The sequence below is a fragment of the Saccostrea echinata genome, unplaced genomic scaffold, assembly GCF_033153115.1.
Source record: "Saccostrea echinata isolate AGI-Se365-2 ecotype Australia unplaced genomic scaffold, CSIRO_AGI_Sech_v1 ptg000025l, whole genome shotgun sequence".
Lineage (NCBI taxonomy): Eukaryota > Metazoa > Mollusca > Bivalvia > Ostreida > Ostreidae > Saccostrea > Saccostrea echinata.
In genome coordinates this window covers 22,476,353-22,491,736 of record NW_026889774.1, presented here as the reverse complement: position 1 = coordinate 22,491,736, position 15,384 = coordinate 22,476,353, and the positions used below count along the sequence as shown (strand labels likewise).

Below are 15,384 nucleotides of genomic sequence, written 5' to 3'. Positions count from 1 at the left end.
GCGTCAATTTGGTTGGCTCAAATACTCCGAGCAGTTGTTGTAAAAACCAAATAAATAATGAATGAATAGTAACCAAACCCAGTTTCTTGGAACAACTACCCATGGTAGCTGGCCACTCAGGATTCAAGCCAAGTCCAAATGTCGGTTAATTTTCAAGGTCAGTGGGTAGCTGGCTTGCTTTTAATAGGGCACCTGCTGTCTAACCGCATGCAAGTTTAGGCACAGATGTGAGGAGGGGATGGGGGCTCACCCCTAAAATCAAATTTGTCAGATTTAAGACCAACATCACCCTGAATGTGCTTGCCTCCATACTCATCAAGCAACTGTGCATTGAATTAGATTCATATCCGTTTGAGTCTGACAGACTCCGACTTTGAAAGGGTTTCAAGTTTGTTTTTTCTCGTTATAATGCTGCCCCCCCCCCCCCCAGTGGTTGATAAAGTGAGCATTGAGCAAGTGAGGATCAAGTGAGCATTTCTGATCAAAATTTGTCCGTTGTCTGTCGTTGTCGTTGTTGTCCTTCCTTACTTCTTACTGAAATATTAACAGCAGTAAAGGAGAAACCTCAGGAGTATTGTACAACAATATATTCGAGAAGTGGTGTAAATCAGATGTGGATACTTAAAAATTCAATGGAACTTTTAGACAATTTGAAGTCAGAAATTTTTACGAAAATCGATTATATCAAAACGAACGCTTTTCAACACTTTATACAATCATTCCCCACAACAAATTCAGACAGTTGCTTTTTATAGAAATGGATGAAAAAGAAGTGTCACAGATACTCAGGTGAGCTATGTGGTCCATGGGCCTCTTTTCTTTATAGTGATTTTCTTGCCATTGCAGCGCCCTCACCGGGATGTATAGAAACTAATTTCCTGTACTGAAATCAGTACTTTTGCATGGTGAATTGTTACATTTCTCAGGGGAAAAAAGAAGAACTCAAAGCAAAGTATTAGTTTAAGATTCCTTTTATCGGTTCACTACTTCAAGGGTCAAACATTTTTCGCTGCAGAGTCGATCAGCTGACCATCACGTGACAAATTCAAAGCTATCTGTCGGTAATAGTCGATATATATCCTGTTTCTTACTTTACTATATAATGACACAAATTTAATACCTATCAATAACAATAGAAAAACGATGACGGTCAAATATATACTGATTTGAACATTTATATGCATGTAAATAAATAGGTAATGGTAGTAAACATGGTGAAACTGGTGTTTAATTATGTCAGTTTTCAAAAGAAGATGCTCCCATTGAGGATATAAATCTTTACCATGTTCCATCTGGTATGATGGTTTGTGCAAGTTTTTTTAAAAAAATGAACACTGACAACCCGGTCATCCTGATACACAGTATTTACAACATGGTGACAATGGTTGGATATAGTTGGTTACAAAGCTGCACAGATTCCTGAAAACGAATTTTAGCAACAGTGAAAAATCAACAACAGTGACGTATACACGGCCGAATTATCTCATGCCTGGATTTAATTGATATAGAAATATATTTTCGGGACTCCATTCTTTATCTGTTAGTTTTTCAACCATATCCAGATTTTACTTTTTGTATCAAACTTAGACAAATATATTAATATATTATAAGGCATTATAAGAATTTGTATGTGAGGAATCTAGAAAATAGGCTTAAACACATGTGCTAAAATCTGATCGGCTAAGATAATAAGTATTTATAATTTTACGATTTTAAGTATTTAAGTATTAAGTATTAAGTATTTATAACTTTTTAAAAAAGTTTTCACCAATGAGGACGAAAATCAGAGTACATTGTACATGTAAATCATTATGAATCATCAGATATCAATACGAGGACACGTGTGCTGAATGCTGATTGATTCATATTCAGATTGCTGTAACTTTCTACTTTTTCAGTGAAATTCTTTGAAATCTAAATTGTAGCTCTTTATATAATTATGGCATGCTGTGACATGATACGTATGGAAATTATCGAAATCACAAGTATGCACATGTTACTAAATCTGGCTGACTCATACTCATTTTCTTATGTGAGTTGATAAATCTACTAGATACTTTAGAAATAAGTTGTAAACGTCTATAATACAGTAATTTGCCTAATTTAATAAAGCTTATAATTACAGAGAACGGGGCACCAAAAGGGTGTACGGAGAGAGTTTGGGGAACAATTGTAATGGACCATTTTTATTTGTATCTTAGTGATTTAACACATTCTTTTTTGATTGAATTAATTGCTATAAATGATATCGACTTAAAAAAACGTTGATTTGAAAATATTGATACATTCAAGAGATTTAATAATATCGATATATTAATGCCGATATTAACAATAAACAAAGGATGAAAATACACGCTTCAGTCGACGAATATTAACTGAAAAGACACTGAACGGAGCCTGTCAGTGACTTTTCCGTGATATCTATCAGTTACCATTCAGTCGACTGAATGGCAGATACTTTATATTGACCTTTCAGTAATCTTAAGTTATATCTTTTTATCAAATAATCTGTTTATTTTTTAACTAAGCAAATTTATTCTTATTACTCTTTTATTGTATCAAATTTATCTATTTTCGATTAAAAAATGAATTCCAAATTCTTTTAAAATTTATCAAATTCTGATTTTGATCTGCATTCATTATATTTTATCACTGAAATAATTTCTTTAAAATGTACTTTTTGCAACCAATAATCCTAAAATAATTTTAATTTCTATGAGTCCACAGTTAAATTGCAATATTACACACACACACACCCTCCCATACACACACACCCTCCCCCCCCCCCCATATATATATATATATATATATATATATATATATATATATATATATATATATATATATATATATATATATATATATATATATCAGGGTTCTCCATGAGCTGTTTTACTGTGTCGGCCCCGACACAGTAACGATTCAAATTTTATGTGTGCGACACAGTAAAAATATTCCGACACAGTTCAGATCAGAAAGTCAGAACATAAATTATCTCTAACTGAAACTTTAATCAAACAAATCTACTTTCTTTCAATTTTTAAGTCAGAGCACTTAATTACCTCTGAATTAGGGCACTTTTTCTTGCTTCACCTTGCATAATCAATTATCTCCTAGACCCTCGCTGGACTTTACGCATGAAGGAACAAAGACAAATAATTTGTTTTCAGACTTCCATGTAACTGTATAATTGCTAATTGCATATTTAGAAATTATTTAAGAATTAAAAAAAATATGATAACCACGTCTCTGGAATTATGTTGGCACTGTGAGTCAAATTAACATCGTACCGTAATCTTTTTAGTGATGTAAATGTATTGTTGAAGAATTTAAAGGCACCCCCTAACAGTATTTTACTCTTCTAAAGTTTCTTTTTTTTAAATTCGTAAATTCGATCAACTTACAAAAATCACGGCAAATTTGCGTTCAAGTTTGCGTTGAAGTTAAATATACCAGGGACCTATACACTAGTATACAGGTTCCTGAAAATACATTGTATTATTTGTATATACAAAAATATCAAGGTTTAATATTCACGTACAACTTGTAGACAGTGATACAAGTATATCATTTAAGGTTGTATTTTTTTTTATAACGTACTTATTTTTTAAGTTGTGTATTTGGGGGGTTTACAGTTGGTTTGTCTTCTAGTACTTTGTATGTACATAATTATATGGAAAAATTCTAATTGTTTTAAATATGCATTCCATTAATTTATATTTTATCAATATGTACGACCATTTAACATTTGTATAACGAATTGGTGATTCAAAAAAGTTGTGTGTGTATGCTTTTGTAATCATAATGAATAGTGGTTCGTTTGTGAATTTGATCGCAAAAATACCGTGAAAATTAGTGGTTCATGTAAAGTCTGCAACACAGTTAAAATTCAAATGATGGAGAACCCTGATATATATATATATATATATATATATATATATATATATATATATATATATATATATATATATATATATATATATATATATATATATATATATATACGAGGGTTGTTCGGAAAGTTCGTGGACTTCTGTCATATCTTTTTTATTTAACGTCATATGTCATCCAAATCTGGTAGAAATATTTTAACAATAAATTTAAATGATTTGTATTAAATTTTTCAAAAATATCATGATTTATTTAAAACTTATCCAGAATTAAAAACTGCAAAAATTGGATCGCGGCGCAGGTCAAAATTTAATAATTTACAAGCAATACACTAAATAATGTCTGTAGTCATCTTCTCTGTAAAATGGAGCAAAAACGAAAAAATCCTAGACGGTTAAATTAAGAACTGTTACATCGATTCGTATTCCAAATTATGGCTTAATATTTTGCTTCGGTAAAAAGAAATCAATTTGAGAAGATAGGTAGTCCTCATTGAAAACGACAAAAACGATGACGTTGTAGAAGTCACGGAGCAGCAGATAACAATGCAGTTTTGTGTTATACTCGGGGAAAATCCTGAATAAACGCTAAAAATGTTGGAGGAATCCGAAAATATGCCACTAGCGAGTAGTGCATGTGTGTGTAAATGGTAGAGGCGGTATTTGAGTGACAGAGACTCTGAACCGGACGAGGACAATCTGTGAAGATACGGTTTAACTATAAAAATCTGAACGAAAACTTTTAAAAGTTGGGACGTCATGGAAAGACGTAGGCGCTTCAGAGTTGCTGATCTTGTGAAAACACAGTTAAGCGGTTAAAGAAATTAAACATTAACAAAGTAAATTATAAAACGAGAACAATTGTTAGAAAAATAAATGTCAAATGATTGAAAAAGGTTTTTAATACGTGGGTATTGGACTATACTGTGTGAATGTATAGAGACAGAATTTTTAAGAAACCCTTGACGCTATGTTTTTGACGTTACATTGCTTTTAAGTGTGCGCCGTGGTTACAAAAGATGTTTATTTTAAAATGAAATAAATTAACTTCTATCAAATCGAATGGAATGAAATTTCACAGATCAACAAAACAAATATATTTTTACACATGATATTGTTCTTATTTTAAATTTCTTGGAAGTAGTATAACAAAGATTGACATCGTCCACGAACTTTTCGAACAACCCTCGTATATATATATATATATATATATATATATATATATATATATATATATATATAAAATAAATAAATAGTGCACGTTTTTGAGGGTAACAGTTGAAATTGACACCCCAAGGAAAACCATTGTCAACCGACGCGTCAGTGGAGGTTGACAATGGTTTTCCGAGGGGTGTCAATTTCAACTGTTACCCTCAAAAACGTGCACTTTTTATTTTATTATACTGAATGTCTTATTGATTTCGGGTGTCATTAAAAAATTCGGAGATCGCGTTAAGTTCACGCTTAGAAAGCTTTCAAACTCCCCGCTTCTATTTTTCTCAATAAGAAAGCTTCGGAAAAGATTAACCAACCTCTTTATTGTTTGTTTGCTACTCAAAAAGTCCTTTGTCATCTAAAGTTTGCACTCGCAAGGATGTTTCGTCTGTCGTTTGTTGTTTTCAAGTAAGCTACATCGGACGCAAGCTTTTATTGACGTCGTTTATTCGGCTTCTTTCAAACGCACAACCGACGTTTTGAGAATTCTACGGTGAACCGTACACGCATGATTTGAACGCATGTGATATTTTCGTAATGTTACCCGTTGTCAAGTATGTTGCTAACGCTGAGGGTAACATTACGGATTGTTAAATTCGTCTAAACCAATCAGATTTTAGTATTTAACATGAAAGTATAATATATATATATATATATATATATATATATATATATCTATATCTATATCTATATATATATATATATATATATAATAGATTATAATTAATTAAGAAGTAAATTAGTTTTACCGTTCTCAGTCATTAAAAAAATAAATAAAAATAAATAAAAATAATCTCAGAAAACACGGAGAAACGTTGAAGAAATCAACTAAAGTATGGTGAATATACTTAAGTAATGAAAGTAAATAAAAAAATGGGATGTAAATTCACTCTCTTTTCTAACTCTTCGTAATGTTAGTACGTACTTTATGTTATAGACGAATATCAAGTACTGTAAAAAAAAAAATTGAAAGGTTCTTACAGTCTTCGAAGTTATATATGATTTTTTTTTCCTTCAGCAATGTAATTAGGAAGATTTTTTTTTTCAAAATGCATGTTTATGATCAGTTTACTTGTTGAATTATTAGGAATTAATTTAATATTACTTTCCTTAGCCATCAAAAAACCAGGGGGAAGAACCAACAACCTCGATGAACAGGAAGAAACGTTTGAGAAATCAACCAAAAGTATGTGATACACTTCAGTCATTCTACAAAAACAAGCCCAATTAAGAATTGTTTATGTCGCTTACAAATTTGCCCTTGTAATATCTTAACTCTAATTTTAAAGATCCATTTCAACTTTAAGATTTTATCATACAGACATGGTTTTGTAAATATTTATCGATATATACCGGTATGCAGTTAAAGTTTTGATGTGAACACAATATAATGTTTAAAAACGTATTCCTCTGCAAATCTTATTGTCGCTTCATTCATTTACAAATTTCATGATGAAATTTTCAGCTGAATAAGCATTCCGAATAGATTGCAAGGAATGTTAGAGAAAAGGTTTTTTTCTCATATTTTTATCTATTGCCTAGAATGTCAACTTTTATTGCTGGAAATTCACTTCCGTAACGATTAACTTTAGTAACGATATTTATCCCGGATTTTTAAATAAATATCGGATTCACGTGAGACCTCAAAATTCATACTTGAGTGCTCTATACTGAACACCCGAAAACGAAAATTTGGTCAAATTCAGCTTCATTTAAAAAAGATAAGACCTAATCGAACATTAACTTCCGTAATATTACTTTAAAACAAATTATGTATTGAAATTATTGTAAAAGGTTAACGATGCAAGATTTGTGGATAATTATTTTTTAAAAATTTTCAGTGCACTGATTACTGAATTATGTTGTTCAACTGGCTATCTAAAACAATTATTTTTTATCATGGTATATATCCTGAACTGGTCCTTTTCTCGTAGGATGACTGACTTAAGTAATGAGAGCGAAGCAAAAAAAATCGAATATGAATTCACTTTCTTTGTTTCTGTTGACATTTATGAAAGAAAATGTTTATTTTATAACTCATCATAATGTTCTTGAAGTACTATGTGCACTGATATCAAGTACTATAATCAGACACTTTTGAAAGGTTTCTTTAGTCATTCAGGTTGATATCAACTATTCGTGAGCCCATATAGACAACAATGTGGGAAAAAGAAATGAAGGAATTCTTCCACAACTAAACGTTATTAACATCTAGCTCAAATACATGATTTTTTCATCTTCAGCAGTTTACTTTAGGAAGATTTTTTTTTCAAAATGCATGTTTATGATCATTTGACTTGTCCAATAATTAAGAAGTAAATCAGTTTTACCGTTCTCAGACATCAAAAAAAAGTATGGTGAATATACTTAAGTAATGAGAGTGAAGAAAAAATGGGATGTAAATTCACTCTCTTTTCTAACTCTTCGTAATGTTATGAAGTACGTACTTTATGTTATAGACGAATATCAAGTACTGTAAAATAAATTTGAAAGGTTCTTACATTCTTTGAAGTTATATATGATTTTTTTTTCTTCAGCAACGTAATTAGGAAGATTTTTTTCAAACTGCATGTTTATGATCAGTTTATGATCAGAATTTTACGAAGAATTTTTTTTTCAAAATGCATGTTTATGATGAGTTTACTTGTCGAATTATTAGGAATTAATTTACTATTACTTTCCTCAGTCATCAGAAAACCAGGGGGAAGAACCAACAACCTCGATGAACAGGAAGAAACGTTTGAGAAATCAACCAAAAGTATGTGATACACTTCAGTCATTCTACAAAAGCATGCCCAATTAAGTGTATTTATGTATATAAATGAATTTATGTGATCTAAATACATACAAGATTGTGTTATTTTTATTTATCACTATTTTGTGTCAATTCATGGGTCTTGAGGGGTTTTTCTGGGTTTTATATTTAAGCGCCATCTAGTTACGGCTATTAGCCTCATCCTTATCAAAATAACTTTTGGCTCCGAAAAGGTGGTTTACAAATTTTACTAGGGTATGAGTATTTATATCGTTTCAGTCATGCAGAATAGTGTTTTGATTCAAGGACATTCATTCATTGTTCGTTTGCAAAATTTGTTTAGAACAGTTAAATGTCAATTTCTATCTGTATCTCGGCGAGATGGTTCAATATAGAGGATATTCGGGTTGCATTAAATTGACATACTTTTAGTAGGCTTGGAGAAGTTGATAAAATTAAACCCGCTTTAGTACGTACACAATCGGGTTCTAATGATTTGTGTAGTCTATATGTTCAGTTATACGACTGGGTTGAGAATGTTTCACTCGCTGAGAAAAATCCGGGGTCATGGAGTGCACAGTGTATGTGTACATATCGAATTCTCCATAGTAAACCACCAGGTAATCTTGGCAGGTTCTTAAGAGAATCTGAATGGTTCAATGTCAAGATGTCGGTGGTAAACAGGCTTTTAAATGCTAAATCAGACAGAGAGTTTCGTTCTGGTGTACGACTTTTGAATCACTCAAGATTTTGGTCATCAGAAAATGAGAATAAAGTAAACTGTTAAAATAGTGTGCACCTAAAAGGAACACATGGTTACACAAAGTATTAGAATAGTGTTAGGGTGTCAGTTGTTTCAGCACTTAAAAGCTTGTAGGCAGTATTATAAAACTTTAATACTTATATAACAATTTATTTTAACATGGTCAGGTTTGGGTAGATTTGGGTAGATTACAAGTGCATTCAATGTTTTTGGTTTCATTAAGGAACTTAGGCCTGTGGCCTGTCAGGCAAATGCTACTGATGGCATATGATGAAAATTTAACACTGCAAATGCATGTAGCTAGAGTAAATTGCATTTGTTGTTCATCATGTAGCTATTACGGTCAGTCGCTTATTTTGATTTCATGATTTGCCATGGGGTTGGATGCATAATAACACTGGTAAACGTGGTTGGATATGCTTGAATGCAGTATATGTATATCCTGTATGGTTTGATAATTATTTTGACATATCCTGTATGGTTGGATATGCTTTTATACAGTAATATATATATATATATATATATATATATATATATATATATATATATATATATATATATATATATATATATATATATATATATATATATATCCTGTATGGTTTTGTGATCAATTTGTCCTGTATGGTTGGACAATTACATGTAATTGACATATCCTGTATGGTTGGATATGCTTGTATACAATATATATCCTGTATGGTTTGGTTACCAATTTGTCCTGTATGGTTGGACAATTACAGGGTATTTGCCATATCCTGTATGGTTGGATATGCTTGTATATTTATATATATATGTATATATCTGTTATAGTTTGATACAAATTTGTCCTATATGGTTGGACAATTAATTCAAGATATCCTGTATGGTTGAATATGCTAGTATAAGAGTTTTTTTTTATTTATATGTATAGAATGGGTGCTTGGGTAACCATATTTGTCCTACAGGGTTGGACAATTTATTTGGCATGTCTTGTATGGCTGAATATGCTTATATACAGAATTGTTATATCCTTTATGATTTGGTAACTGAATTTATCCTGTATGGTTGGATAATTTATTTAAGGCGTAACAAAAAAATATGTTTGTTTACGGTTACCCGACCGACCCTATATTTAATCGCCGACGCAAATTTTATTTTCGTCGTAAAAATCCAGAAGTCACTCACCGGTCAGTTAAACTTTTACATGCATCTTAATCAGTCAACGGTTTGAAATCGAAAGTACTAGAAATAGACTATTTCTAGTACTTTCGATAAAATTATCATAATTTTTTCCCCAGGCCGTTTTTACATGGCGATACCGCCATGCATTCAAGATCTCCCGCCATACATCAAACATTGCCGCTATGCTTCCCGCTATGCATGAATTATTAATGGTATACATTTTTTAAGAAGATGATTTACTTTGAATGTTATCAGTTATTAATCTATTAATAAAACAATTCAGATCACTAGCATCCTACAAACATGTTGCGTACCTGTGGTGAACTCGATGCAAATCACGGTACGGGGTATGATGCAATAGCTGTCAATTTATGTTTATTGCAATTTACTGGTATGTTATTAAACATTAAGTTTTTATTTGATTAAAATATTTATAACCATGAAAAATTAATTGCTGTAAGATAGTATACACTGTGAAAGTAATACACTTGTTATTGCACATGTGGGTTTTTCCAACATTTCCAGGTCATTCTATAAATAGCATTTAAGTTCCGACATCAAAAAGGATTCATTAGTTAAACACATAATTCTTAAACCATATTTAGCATAAATATATGCTTAAAATAAACATGTCCTATAAATATTATCATTGTTTATTTACTCTATGAACTATGGGCTAGTACTTTGGTCAAGCGCACGTGCTTTAATACACAATGACCTACATTCAACAGCTTACGTTGAAAAACAAACATGTTGTCATTGGTGCTACAAATTGTGCACCCTTTTTTGTTTAAAGATGACTGTAAAAGTAGGGACAGCCAAAAATGAAGTAAATTTAAAAAAGGGGGTCACTATAGGGCCCATTCAGTTTATAGAGAACAAGAATAAAACAGCACATAAAAAGACAGTGGCTAATTAGAGGACAATAAAAATACCCCCACCCCCCAAAAAAGATGATTAGATCTATTTTTATAAAAAAAGAAATCAATTTTTTATTTATTTTTAAAGTTAAATTGACAATTTATTTAAAATGTATTTATCATTTAAATTAAAAAAAATATGTAAATTAATACTGGTAATGCATTTGTAATTTTCACTTATATGTAGATTCAGATACATGTACAAGTAACTCAACCGAGACATGCTGCACGCCGTCAATTCAGCAAAATTCCCCCCATGCATTAAATTTTGTCTCGGGAAAACGCTAAATTGATTAGTCAGTGCAACATGGAATTAAAGAAGAAATACAAAACAGTTTTACCACTGTGTGGTAGCTGTAAGGCAGTTGACAAGAAAGATATTGTCTATCGCCCCTATGGCAAGCCCAAACAAAAGTAAAGCATCACACAATAGTAAAACTGTTTTGTATTTCAACCAATTCATGTTAATTTGTAAAATAAAAAATTCAATAAAATAAAAAAAAATTCCTACCTACCGACCCTATTTTTTTTCAGCATGTAATAGTAAACAAACATATTTTTTTGTTTGGCCTAACATATCCTGTATGTTTGGATATGCTTGTATAGAGTATATGTGTATATATATCCAGGATTAATTCTGTATAGTTTAAACAAGTTGTCCTGTATGGTTGGACAGTTATTTAACATATCCTGTAGGGTTGGCTATGTTAATATTTATATATCATGAATGGTTGTATAAAGAAGTTGTCCTGTATGGTTGGACACTTATTTGACACATCTAGTATGGTTTAATATGCTTACACACACACACACACACACACACACACACACACATATATATATATATATATATATATATATATATATATATATATATATATATATATATATATATATATATATATATATATATATATATATATATCATATATGGTTGGATAACAAAATTTGTCCTTTATGATTCGACACTCTGTTTGACATGCTCTGCTTTGTTGGACATGCTTAGATATTTACATATCCTCAGGTGTATGTTTGCCTTGTTTGGATAAGCAGGCTTGTCTTCTATAGTTGGACAATTTGATTGACATATCCTGTATGGTTGGATATGCTTATAACTGTATCCTGTAGGTTTGGATAGCTTACTTCGTCCTGTATGGTTAGACACTTTATTTGACATATCCTGTATGGTTTGATATACATAGCTAGATTAGCCCTGTCAGGTTGGGCAGATATAATGCTTGTGTATGTAGGACAAAAATTTACAGACCTATTACTTTTCTTGTCCACTGATAGTTTCGTACATTTATTAATCCTTGATGGATAGTTAGGTTAGAATATATTGACTCAAACAGTTGTATTAAGATGTGCATCTATGTTAAGGAGCGTGGATATATAGCTATAGGCACTGATTCCTTAAATGCTTAAACAGAAGATTTGGGAAGAGCAATATATTGACCTTGGGAGCACCACCCTTTAACAATCTTGTACCGACCACCAAAAATAATGGGTACACATTTAAATTATGGTAGAACTCGTAACATTTCAGTAGCACCCAAAAAGACAGAACAAACAATTAACACTATATTTCAATGGAACACAGCAATTTTGCATTTGATTGCTATCTATACTGAAAAATTCTCAAATGAAACATTCAGAGACAGGTCCTGATATGGCATCATCTATAAGTATATCTTGGCAAACTTTTGATAAACAAATTAGGATGTATAGGCAGGTTAGGGTTAAGTCTTGGGGAAAGGTTAGTGTGTAATTTGTGTTTAAGGCATAGAGATCTAGAGAGGAAACTACAGAGCCTCTCCCTTTTGATCAAAGTTTGGACAAAGACTAAAAAAAATTAAAATTGAAATAAAAAAAAGAATCTCCAGAGAAATTTGCTGGCCATGTAATAGGGAAGGGGTATGCAAGTTTGAAAACTGCAAATTTCAGTGCATTTGTGTAGAGTGTAGGATCAAATTGCAAAGCACAAACAATTGACATTATCCCGCAGGTAAGGCAATTATGTTTTGACCCATATTATCCCCAATGTCCTACAATATATATTTTAGGCTATGATGTCATTATTTATGATTATTGGTTTCAGAATTTAAGTATGGATTTGATTTACAATATCAGGGTGCAAGATCTTTCAGATCATTTGAGTATGGCATGTCTGCTTTACACAACCCAGTCATTGTTTGCACCAAGCTACAGAAAGAGCTAATGCTCATAAAATTGCTGGGCCTTTTTTCTTTCATCCCCCTTTGAAACATTCAAATTTCCCCAATTGGTATTGTGCCAAAGAAAGAACACAGTCAAATTAGACTCAAACACTGCTAATCTTTTTTTTTTTTTTTTAAATTTATATATATATGTAAAGCAATGATAATGTTCTGGATATATTGTGGATCATGCTGTAAATATTATTGTTTCCATGGAGAAAGATTGCCTTTTTGCCAAAACAGATGCTAAATAATCAGCTTTTCATATAATACCCATTCACAAAGAGGATCATGAACTATTGGGCTTTCTATGGGAGAGTTTTATTCTATGATAAGTTTTACACTTGGGTTGTCGAGTTCTTGTGCTATTTTTTGAAAAAAAAAATTCCATGGCCTTATAATGGATTGGTAAAGTCAAGGGACATATTCTCTTTATTACTCATGTGTTGGATGATTATTTATTAATCCACTGGCATCAGGAATATGTAATAAAAGTTTTCAAGTTTTTAAACTTCTCTGTGAAACTCTAGATGTATAAAAAAACTTCTTGGGCAGCTACAAAGTTGGTATTTCTTGAAACTGAATTTGACACATTGGCAATGGAAATTTCGTTGCCATCCAAAAAATGGAAATCCTAAAGTTTCCATGTTGGTGGTTGTGCGAGGGCATACATTCTTAAGACAGCCTATTGACCTAACAAAATGCCTTTCAAAACCTCACCAAGGAGGTAGGATTTGGGTGCATGGTCATTATTTATAGATCAATGGGAAGTCATTATTATTTGAACATATACAGGTTACTTCAAAACAAATGCAGCTGGGTCTTTAGGGTTCAAAGTTATTGTCTGTAAAAGAAAAAGAATATATATAGTTCTATGGGTCTTGGCCAAAAAGAAAAAAAATCTGATGGATTACAATATTACCCTCAGGAATTAATCCCAATTGTTTTAGCTGTTGAGTTATGGGACTTTCATTTAAAGAATTCAGGTGTCATATTCCATTCTGATGGTGCAGCTGTTGTTTGTTTGCATGTTGTAAACTTACAAACATTGGAAAATTCACTGAGAAGATTAGTTTGGCTTTAATGACACATCCCATGAATGTAAAAAATTTACCAGATTTACTTTCATGCTTAAGAACAAGATATTCAAAGAAGTGCTTGTGGATATTTAAGCATACCAATCTATCTTTTACAACTCTCCAAACAAAGGCTGTATTTTGTTAGCTCCCAACCCAAAGAAGTGAACAGGCATGCTCTAAATTGTTTTAAGGGTTTTATTCAGAAGTATTAAGAGACTAACTGCATTAAAGTGGTCTTCCTGGGACAGGTTATGTCTTGTGTCTTACATGTACCTATTCAATTTAGGAAAATCACCAAGATCTATCTCAACTGGCAGCATGGACATACTGTTTTTAAATGCCAAACACCCCAGATCTCTTACACCAATTGTTAATTAGGAAAATTTTAAGTGGGACAAAACAGCTTGCCAGGTCAGCTTATGTGTGACAGCCTATTATTTTGGATATTCTTAAAAAAAAAAAAAAAAAAAACATTAGTTGCAATACCATAGGTAGCCAATTCTAAGTAACAGGCATGTTTGTACATGGCTATGTTCCTTTCAGTATTTTATGCTTTGCTGAGAGTAAAGAAAATTGTGGTTTATTCAGACTCAAGCCCAAACTTGCTGCTTTGAAGAAATATTTCTTTTCAGGCATGACTAAAAGGAGTCTACAGGATTCTTACAATGAATCAACTTTCAATACAATAAAATAGAGTCTATTTAGAAATAAATTCCCAACCCAACTGCAGCTTGGTGCAGGGCAAGCTATGTGAAGTTAGTTGGAAAGGACCCCTTTGTTTTTGCTACAGCAGCAACTCTGGGTTTTTAACATTCACAAAATAAGACACATGGGATGGTTGCATCTGGTGTCATTCCAGAGATACATTAGGGTCCCAATATTCCCAGCCTTTTATTTAGTACATATATGTTTCCATTTAAGGTGGCAGAAAGTCCGATTGTAAAAGAAAAATGGCTGAGAAAGTATCCTTTATTCTAATCCTGTATTATTTAAAATTAATGTAGTCTAATGAAGGGGATTCTGTCTGAGGCGGTATCCTCTATTTTTCTGTTTCCTTTTTAGAATTAGAGTGTTAATATAATAATCTCATAAACATGTATGCTTGTTTTGATGTCAATTTCATGCTGTAAATATCATGAATAATGCATTAGAGAGCATAATTTATCTGTCTTTACTTTATACTACACTTACATACATGTACACGAAGTATTCGGTGACTATCTGAGGTGGCACCGAAAAAAAAATCGTTGTTGAGTATGATATTGAGGATTTGTATTAATATTTCATATCACTTTGAATTATTTAAATGCTTTTGTCAAGATATGTAATAATTCTATCCTGGTGCGTAAGTTAATGACTTTCGAGTTGTGTATGGACTGAAGAAC

The 15,384-nt window shown here is 31.7% G+C and overlaps 1 protein-coding gene and 1 pseudogene across 1 annotated transcript in view; one reads left to right on the top strand and one right to left on the bottom strand.

Annotated features, from left to right (window-relative positions):
• The window catches only part of LOC133192190 (phospholipid scramblase 2-like), a 238,725-nt gene that overhangs the window by 184,752 nt on the left and 38,589 nt on the right, over window positions 1-15,384 (bottom strand). The gene's annotated exons all lie outside the window — the stretch shown is intronic.
• LOC133192964 (deoxynucleoside triphosphate triphosphohydrolase SAMHD1-like) overlaps window positions 5,979-15,384 on the top strand; it is a 41,129-nt pseudogene continuing 31,723 nt past the window's right edge.